This window comes from Dipodomys ordii, unplaced genomic scaffold, assembly GCF_000151885.1.
Source record: "Dipodomys ordii isolate 6190 unplaced genomic scaffold, Dord_2.0 Scaffold18, whole genome shotgun sequence".
Taxonomy (NCBI): domain Eukaryota; kingdom Metazoa; phylum Chordata; class Mammalia; order Rodentia; family Heteromyidae; genus Dipodomys; species Dipodomys ordii.
The window spans coordinates 11,517,681-11,528,485 of record NW_012267234.1 but is presented as its reverse complement, the minus strand read 5'-3'; positions in this window follow the sequence as shown (position 1 = coordinate 11,528,485).

Sequence of the window (10,805 nt, the reverse complement as noted above, 5' to 3'; positions counted from 1 at the left end):
AACTCGCCAACTCTGACATCATTATTTACAGAAACAGTGTATACATTCATCCATTCAATGCTTACTCCTCCTTCCTCTTTTTCTTTTCTTCTTCTCAACTAGAAAATACGCCTGGCACCTCTTCTTTGCACTCCGTCTGGAGATCCAAGAGTGGATAAAATGATGACACTCCCTTCTAGGTTTAGGCCTTGTGCTCCTGGAACCATTCAGGTGGCCAGTGAATGTCTGCCCTGTTGTTCCACTGTAATTTCTGATCAGTGACCAGCAGGAGAGGTGAGAAGCTATGAGATTACATTGCAGCTTGCAGCTTGCCAATGTCTGGCTGGCCAGTACTCAGCCTTGAATGAGGCTGAAGATTCTTGAAATAACCCCCACAGTGTTCCCTGTGGAGTCTCTAGGCTGCTTTGATGGGGTCTAGTTGACATTTGCTATAAAGACTTATTAAATCCAGGCCTTTCTCACACAGCTGAGACTCCAGGATAGTGGTTCATGCCAAACAGTAGGGAAAAGCTATTGAAATCAGTCAAGGCTACACCAGCAAACAAAAATCATCTGTCTGGCACTCGCAGAAGGAAAATTCTACATGCTGCCTGCATTTCCTCAGGGGTCGCTGCAGGAGCTGCCTGGAGAGAACCACAGTGCTGCAGGACGGCCCCAGGTTCAAGAGCGACTGCACAGGGCATGGCGGGGAAAGACTTTACTGGGTCTAACCAATTTACTTCTATTGATTTTCAGATCAAAGGGGTTCAGCTCACAAATCAAAAGATGCTTCATGTTCTCTCCTGCTAAGCCTGCAGCTTCTCCCAGGCACCTCATGAATCTGCCTTTCGTCTTCATTAGCCTGGTGCCTTCAGGTTGGAAACTGTGGAGAGGCAGAAATCTAAACGTATCTAGGGCACATCAGGTAGCTTGGCATATGTATGCATAGAGGTGGATCACACAGCTCAGAGATCAGTAGCCTAAGAGCCTGGATTGGAGGCTAGTCTAACCACTGTAGTCCATCCACTACATACTGTAGTATGTAAGTTGCATACTACCTAGGGTATCTTTTGCTAAATTCCTACCCAAGGTTGACACCTTCTAGAATGATCCACACTAGAAGGTTGGCAGTGGGTACTTTGAGATGGAACAATCGTAAGAGGTTTTATGTGTTTGTACCTTGTACTATTTTGTAATTTTTTTCTCCCCATTTTTCTACAAAGTATATGATCTTTATATTTCTATGGTGAAATATATAGCGCATTTAGTAAGATACATTTAGCCAGGTACCAGTGGCTCACACCTATAATCCTAACTCAGGAGGCTGAGATCTGAGACTCTCAATTTGAAACCAGTTCAGGTGGGAAAAAAATCCATCTCTTATCTCTAATAAACCAGCAAAAAGCCAGAAGGAGAGATGTGGCTCAAATGGAAGAGCGCCAGCTGAGCAAGAACATGAAGAATTCAAGCCCCAGCACCAGCACATATACACAAAAGACATGCTTAAAACATAAATTTGTGTTGCCAGACACTGGTGGCTCATGGCTGTAATCCAACCTACTCAGGAGGTTAAGATGTTTGGATCATGATTTGAAGCCAGCTGGGGCAGTAAAGTCCATGAGACTCTTATCTCCAGTTAACCATCAGAAAACCAGAAGTGGCACTGTGGCTCAAAGTGGTAGAGTGCTAGGCTTAAGTAAAACAAACAAAAAAAAAACTCAGCACCTAGGTGCTGAGTTCAAGCCTCAGGATTAACAAACACCAAGCCACAAATTTGTGGTTCAGTAAACTGTAGGATAAGCACCATGTAACAATACAGAGGTCTCCCCAGAGCCTGATTCAGTGAATTCATTCCCGGTTAGCCCCTTCTGAACAGAATTGACCCACTTTAAAAAGAAAGATGTGTACTCTAAAGGGTCATCCATGGCTGGTCCACTTCCTTGTTCTGTCCACCTGTCAGAGGTTTGCACCTGCTCTTCCACCAGGCCAACTCAGCCAGCTGCCTCTAAATGGATTATCCAATTCACTGCCATTTTTCCAAATCACTGCCTGGGTTCCAAATCGTGTTTCTCTGCCCAGTGGGCACTGTGCCCTCCAGGGCAGCAGGAAGTGACCCTGCCCCTTAGCGCTTCCTGGGCTGTTTAATTTGTGCAGAGTCTTTGAATCCTTCCACTTGGGAGCTCTATAGAATTTTGCTGCTCTTCTCACTTTCCTGTTTTCACCCCGCCTCTGTTTCTTTCCATCCTACTATTTAAAAACTCAACTTACGTTTTCAAACATATCCTAAAATAAAGAAAATAGTATCATGAACTCCATAAGACCCTTATCTGGCTTTAACAATGACCAACAACACATAGCTAGCTTTTTACTTCTATGTCCCTCGCAGTTTTTCCCATTCCTACTGGGTTATTTTGAATTAAATCCAAAATTCATCATAATAATGCAATATGTATCTTAAAATATATATGGTATCTTTCCAAAAGCATAGTTTACCAGATAAAGAGCTAACCTTCAAATTTCCTCCTTTATCTCATATTTCTTTACAGTTGTTTGTCCAAGCCAAGACCAAAACGAGAGCCATATGTTTTGTTTTGTGGAACTGTCTCCTTTTGTGGGGAATAGTAGGAAGGAATGATAAACTAAACTCTGGGCTCCTTGTTGCTCTGGAGTTGGTCCTGTCTTCTAGTACTCTAGGCTTTTTTGAACTTACAAGAAATACAACATGTGCGCATGTGTGTGTATGTTTGTGAGCATATGTTTATGTGTATGCATGTATGTGTGTTTAAAAGATGCTCATAAGTATAAATGTATACTTCCAATTCAAAATTTAAATTACAAAATTTTTACTTAAAATCTTTAATTTTGTATTTATGTTTTGGTTTATAATAGCACCACAAAATTATCATATAATGAAAATCTTAGTTTATAATAACATTATTTGTTTGCTTTATTTTACTGTATGTATGTGTAATACTTGGGGAAAATTATACTGTTATGGCTAGGCACTAGTGGCTCATGCCTAGCAATGCAATGCTGAGATCTGAGGAACATGGTTCAAAGCCAGCCCAGGTAGAAAAGTTCACAAGACTCCAGCTCCAAGGAAGAAGGAAGGAAGGAAGGAAGTTAGGGAGGAAGGAAGGAAGTTAGGAAGGAAGGAAGGAAGGAAGAAAAGAAAGAAAGAAAAGAAAAAGAAAGAAAGAAGAAAGAAAACAAAGCAACAGTAGGAACCAGGCTCTAGTGGCTCACGCCTGTAATCCTAGCTACTCAGAAAGCTGAGATCTGAGGATCATGGTTTGAAAGCAACCTACCACGAAAATCCCTGAGACTCTTGTCTCCAATTAACCAGAAAAAGACAGAAATTGAGCTGTTCTTCAAGTGGTAGAATGCCTACCTTGAGCAGAAAAAAAAGGGAAAATGGGAGGCTCTAAGTTCAAGCCCCAGGACCAGCACAAAAGAAAAGTCAGCAACAGGGCTGGAAGGATGGTACAAGTGATAAAGCACCAGCTTAGCAATCAAACTGAACCAACATAAAACCCTGAGTTCAAACCCTATTAGTGACAGAAATAAATAAGTAAAATAAATAATGCTATGATTTGGATGTGGTTTGTACCCAAAAGTTGTACCCAAATAGGTTGGAAGTTGAGTTTCCAGAGTAGAGGCTGATGGCACTCTACTTAGAAAGCTTATGAATTTATAAATGCCAGCATTATTTCCAAGGATATTATTTTTTACTGAAAACATTTTAGTCTTCTGGCCTCAAGATATATTCCATTGCATGTGTACAAATACATTACTACATTTTCCCCATCATTTGAAATATTTTTTCTTTGAGTGCCTCCAACATGACATACAATTGGGTTCATTGTTTCATATACATTTCTTCCTGGTGTTAGGGATGGATTTGTTCAGTGAATTATGCTTTATAATAATGTAAAAAACATTTATACTCTTGCAAAGTCAAATCTGTAGAAAATACATATTCTGAAAATCCCCGTTTCTATCCCTGTCCATCCTCTTATAAATATCTAATATTTAAAATTTGTTGTTATTATTACTTCATTTGTTAATAGCTAAAAATATGACAAATACAAGCAAAGCATTAAAAGTAACACATTTGGGCTGGGAAGGTGGCTCAGTGGTAGAGCACTTGCCTTGCATGCCTGAGGCCCTGGGTTCGATTCCTCAGTACCACATAAGCAAAAAGAAAAAAGCCAGAAGTGGTGCTGTGATTCAAGTGGTAGAGCGCTAGCCTTGAGCTGAAGAGCTGAGGGACAGCGCCCAGGCCCACAGTTCAGGCCCCACTACCGGACCCCCCCCCAAAAATAAAAGTAACACATTTAAACTTCATTTCTAAGTGGTAACAAAAGCCTTTCCCTCTTAAACAACAATCACAGGGTGGGGCCTCTTGGGTGAACTACATTGCTCAATTTTTCTTCCTTGATTGATAAGAAGGGAGGTAATTTACTCATTTAATACAGAAAGGAATAAGAAAGGAGGAAGACATTTCCCTCAAGAGCACAAAATGAATTTGGCTGAGGTTTCAAAGGGCCATTAGGTAGGCCTTTGTTATGGTTTGAGTCGTCAACACCTCCCCAAAACCATGTGCTAAGCATTGGACCCTAGCTCATGGTGCTATTAGAATTGGTGTGAACTTTAGGAGATGGCCTAGTTGGAGGAAGTAGGTCATTGAGAGAGCACCTTTGAAGGGTGTATTGGGACCCTGGCACTTTGCCCCGCCTCCCTGCTTCCTGGTCACCATGAGGTAGCCATGCTCTTCTGCCATGATGCTCTGCCTCACTGCAGGCCCAAAGTGACAGGGCCAAGTACTTGGTCATGGGTTGAAGCCTCTGAAATCTTGAGCTAAAATTAAGCTTTTCTCCTTTTAAGATTATTTTTCTTAAGTATTTTGTCACAGTGATAGAAAGCTCACTAACACTTCCCTGGCCCATCCAACAGACAGCACAGGGCAAGTCCACCCTGAAAACACTGATTTTTTTTCACCTCTGAGAATCTGGGACCTAAACATAGAGGATTTTGCAAAACTCTCTGGGGACAGTAGGTAGCTCTGGTGGATAAACCATGCACATACACCTGTAATACATATTCAGGCTTCTTTTTGAGAATTTCAAAGCAATTTATTGTGGAAATAAATCTTGCATCCAAGACACAGGACTGCAAGAAACATGACCTTCTTTTCTTTAAATACAACTTAATCTCTACTCTGACCCCTCCCACTCCAGAGAACAGATGTTAAAACTTGGCCGAATTGAGGATGCCTAATTCCACACACATACATGTAAATCCCCAAGAACATCAAGGGGTAGGGGCTTCTTGCTGTCCCCTGTGCCCTCCAGCTTCTTAGGAATCAGCCATCACTCTGCCTTTCCTCCTCATTGCTGATTTTAGCAGAAGGCTGCTAAGCCAAGGCTTGTTCTGGCCATTGGATCATTCAAGCTCAGCAGCTCCTGGCTGGCTCTGGTCCGCAGCACCAAAATCATTCTGCCTTCCTGAGTCCCTGTGACTTTTGATTCTGCAAACCTGACATCTTTTGCCACAAACCTGTCCTTCCTCAGACTTGATCCAAGGGAACAGAATACAATGGATCACTACCTTATATGTGTTTGCTGCTTTTCCTTCTAATAGCTGAGGAATATTTCTTTCTTTAGCTTAAATTGAGTAATCCTTATTCTTGGGGGGGTGGGGGGACTGCACACGCACGCACGCTCGCGCACGCGCGCGCACACACACACACACACACACACACATCCTGGGCCTTGAATTAAGGGCCTAAGTGCTCTCTCTTAGCTTTTTTTCTCAAGGCTAATAGTCTACCACTTGAGCCACAGCTCCAGTTTTGGTCTTTTTTTGCTGATTAACTGGAGTTAAGAGTCTCACAGACTTTCCAGTCTAGGCTAGCTTCAAACCACAATCATCAGATTTCAGCTTTCTGAATAGCTAGGATTACAAACTGAGCCACAAACAGACTTCTTATTCTCTTTGTGGTTATAGGGCTTGAACTCAGAGCCTGGGCACTGTCTCTGAGCTCTTTTACTCAAGGCTAGTGCTCTACCACGTTGAGCCACAGCACCACTTCCAGAGAACAGTCTCATGAGGACTTTCCTGCCCAGGTTGGCTTCAAACCATGATCCTCAGATCTCAGCACCCCGAGTCACTAGGATTACAGGTGTGAGTCACCAGCAGCCGGCAGGCTTCTTGTTCTTTTTTTTTTAATGTTTTGTTATTGTGAAAATACTATACAGAGGGGTTACAATCACATAAGCAAGGTCATGAGTACATTTCTTATGAAGCATTGGTGCCGCCTCCTTTGTTTTTCCCCTACCATCCCTTCCCTCCCATTTCTACAACTACATTCCCCCAGGCTTCTTATTCTTAACTCTCTAGTGTTCTCTCCTTCTTTCTGGCTCTATTATAAATACCTTTTCTTTTCCTAAAGCCAAGGTTTTGGAATGTAAAATCCTGGGAGCATTATTCTCTCCCTGTGTTGTTATATGTCTTGCCATGGGATTGTTACACACCATGCACAGAAAGCATATGGCCATGCGCAACCTGAACAGCTGTATGTATGTGAACACACAGTCTGCAGGGACAGAGGGATGCCAGAGGGGAAATCACACTAACTAGTGCTTCCTGAAACAACAACAACATTGTCTTGCCACTTAATAAAGCTCCAGAGGGTGAACCTGGGCGATTACTTGGAAGTTTGAATGAGAAATAATATGAAAAGTGAACAAGGTTTATGTCCTCTCTCTTAGCTTTAGACTATCCATCCCCTATTGAACTTGTCACTTTGGTCTCCCGAAGACAATCTCAGTCTGCCTCCTAGGAGCCCCAAAATACCAAGGATCCAAGAAGAGAAGCTGAAGCTATCCCAAAGACAAGCCCTGGAGATTCTGCTCTCCATCGGGGTGTGCTGAATGCTGGTATCAGGAAATACTTGAGCTTCCAAACCCCAGCATGATTTTAAAAAGAAAAAGAAAAAAAGCCTCTGAAAAGTTTACCTTAGTCTCTGGCCTGTTCCCCAGTCCCTGAGTTCTAAAGTTCATCTAGTTGCCATGGCAGCTGCTGCCCAATAGAAACGTTTCCCTTCATAGCAACTGCTGAAAGCAGTCCAATCTGATAGGGGCTGTCCACAGGGAGGACGTTGCATCCTCAGACACAAAGGATGCTCTGTTCCAAAACCATCACTAGATAGCACTTGGCCTAAGCGATGGAGCCCAGATAGTGGTACTGAGACCTCAAGTGATGGAGTGCCTGATTCATCACCATCGGTTTACTCAACAACATCAATACCTTTTTCATGCTGAATTAGGCTGCCAAGTCCCTGCGGCCACCAAAGCAGTGAGTTGGGGAAGCCAAGAAAGAGAATTAGAAGGCAGTATAAGAAAAGAAGAAAGTGATGGTGATGAGAGAAGATGTGTGAGGGTTGCCGAGACACCAGTCCTGGGAGGGAAGGACATAGATACTGTCCATAGAGCTAAGTGGAGTCGAGTGTGAAGCTGGGTACTTCACAGACAAAAAGTCATCCGTTGCAACACTTACATGTGTACCAGCATACTATATATTTATTTTTGCCAATCCTAAGAATTGAACTCAGGGCCTGGGCACTGCCTTTCCATCTGTTTGTGCTCAAGGGGAGCCCTCTACCACTTGTGCCACATCCAGCTTTTTCTGAGTAGTTTATTAGAATGAAGAGTCTCATAGACTTTCCTACCCAGGCTGGTTTCAAACCACAATCCTCAGATACCAGACTCCTTCTGAGTAGCAAGGATTACACTGGTGAGCCACTGGTACCCAGCTTATCATACTATTATGCTAACGGAATACTACTGTTATCACATTACAGAGTTTAGGCAATAAATGTTCAGTGTCCCATATTTCTCTAAGCCAAATGGGGATTCAATCCCAGTCACTGAATCTTCAATACATGTCCTCTTACTTGCTCTTTTTCAGTGTTTGTCAAGGAGCTGTAGAACTTAGAAGAGACCACACACAGACACACACACACCCCAAAATCTAACTTTTCCAACTTTATTCCAAGTTCTAACAATTACACACTGAAAAATATGAATGAATCCTTAAGGAATAGAGCAAAGAATTAGCTGCTCTATTTGAGAAGAACTGGTGACAAAGCTGGGCATGTTGGTACATACCTGTAATCCCAGCACCTGTGAGTATAACTTCAACCCAGACTACACATGAAACACTAACTTAAAAATGCGGCGGGGGTGGGGTGAGGTAAGGGACTGAAAACAACAGCTTTCCCTGGTAATAACAATTGGCAAATAAAGAAATTCTAAAACAAGGGATGTTCTGGTTTGTCAAAACGACATCGTAGAGGAAAGTGCAGTGACATGGAAAAGTGGTCAAAATATGTCACTGAACTCAAGCAATTTGCACAGTAGAGTCCCATTTTTGTAATAAACATAAAATATGCAAATATATGCAGAGGCAAAACACTGGAAGGAGACAAGCCAAAATGTTAGTAGTGACTAACTCAAAGGGTGAAGTTGTGGGTAGATTTTGTTCTTTTTGTATGGCAGTGTTTACTACAACAAAGAAAGATTTTGCCAAGACAATGTGTGGGTGCACGTGCATGTGCGTGCACACACGCACACACAGAGCTAGCCAGAAAACTTCCCAGGTTGGCCATTGGGTGTACAGGCCCTGAGTTTCTCTTGTTCTTTACTCCATTCCCCAACAAGCAAAGGGAGGTCTGGCCTGCAGATCCTGTGTTTAGTTCAGTCCTGTTCCTCTAAAATGAAGCAGCCCCCTGGCCCCAGTTAGAATGTTTGAAGCATTGCTGGCAGCCTTGCTTTCCTTCTCAACAGACTTCAGGACACAAAGCTAGGAGTGGTGGCGGGGACCCACTGCTGAAGCAGCAAGCCAAGTCGGCCAGGGTGCCAAAGCATCAGAGTAATTAGCACTCCACTTGTCAAAGGGCCTAGTGCTATTTTTAAAAATCTTCCAAACACATTGGCTTCACAAAGGATTCCAGGAGTCCTTTGCAGTCCAACCAGTGCTTTGAGAAGGCAAATGAACCAATTAATATCTTAGCAGCAATCACTCTGCACTGGGAACAGATTACACCGCCCCCCATCCATTCCTTCTGCAGATGAGGGGTCGATCCAACCAGAACTTTATCAATTCTTTCCACATGTCTCAAGACTCCTGGACTACTTCATTGGCCTGAGCTGACTATAGCCAAACTGCAGCAGACAGATGGGTGAGTTCAGCACCAGCCTGCTGGCCCTGCCACTCTCTAGCCCCTGCCTTTCCCATACCTGTGTTCTCATTTGTAAAACTAGGAGTGCTTTGGAGCACCTGTCTTCCAGGGGAGACTTTCAGCAAACTATGGCCCATGCCCCATTTCTATAAATAAAGTTTTATTGGAACACAGTTGTGCACATTCATTTGCATATCATCTGTGATGGTCTTTGGGCTACAGAGGCAGAGTTAAACCATTGAAACAGAGACTATGTGATCCACAAAGCCTACAATATTACTAACTGACCCTTTGCAGAAAGTTTTCTGATCCCACCTGAGGTCAGATTTTTTCGTTTAAAAATTTTTTTACCATCTTTACATAGTTGTACAAAGAAGTTTCAACTCAGCATATCAATTTATGAATATGACGCATCAATCTATATCATTCTATCATTCTCCACCTCAGGTTAGACTTTTCTAAAAGCAAAACCAGAGGACTTAAGAAAAACCAATAAGGGAGTGGGGGAAACAGAACAGGGAAAGAAAGACAGCCAAGCAAGGACGTGATGTCACAGTCCCCAGACAGGTCCCAGGAGAACAGGGCCAGATCCCACGAGGTGAGGAGGCTCGAGCATCCCAGTGGAAGGTAGCAGGGGTGAACTTGTAGAAACAAAGTCCACAGAAGCTGCCCAGGACCTGGGACAGGGATCCAAGAGACCTGGTGGAGCTCTGACAGGTTTTTGCCCTGGATGTTCAAAGCTGCTGCCACGTTTCAAGCTGTCTCAGGCAGCATAGAGTAAAGGCAGAGACAGGGGAGACCAAAAGGGTAGAAAGTATGGTAGAATAGATGAAGACCCTAGAAGAGAGGCCCTAGATGAAGACATACCAATGGAGTGGTCGGCCTGACATATCGGAAAGCCTGCCCTGGTTTTGCTCAGAGCATTACTTGGAGGGGACCAGAGAAGGGAGATGGGAGAAAAATGATTGTAGCTGGCTAGCCAGTCAGAGCCCAAGATGCCAGTAGCTGCTGTGAAAACTTAAGACACTGAGTAGCCATGTCCAGGTTGAGCTGGCCCCTCTCCACTGTGACTGACGCTTGTACCCAGGCAGCAGAGAGAACGGGAAGATAGGTAGAGTTGTTGGACAAAGGCAAACAGAGCCCAGAGCCATAGTGGCCTGCAGGGAAAGCATGGAGGCCCACAAAGGCACAAAGCCAGCTGTCACCAGTCCTCTGGACCAGGCAAAGGGGATTTGGCCTTGGGGTCACAGCCTTGGGAGACTCTGATTTGCTTACAGACCCTCCACCATCCCTGCGCTATGCACTACTGATTATTCCAAAGGACTGTGTACAAAAGGCTAGAGTTCACAACAGGAAGGAGGAAGCCTCCTCCACACTGTCCTCCATGATTTATTTCCCCAAAGGTCTTGTTTTTCTAGATCCTTTGGTCCTGGGTTCTAGAAGCATCCACCTTTGCAACTATCAAACTCTGACTCTCTTTTTGACTCCCTGTCCCTGTCTGTCTGTCTATCTCTCCCTCTCTCTCTCTCTCTCTCTCTCTCTCTCTCACACACACACACACACACACACACGCACACACACA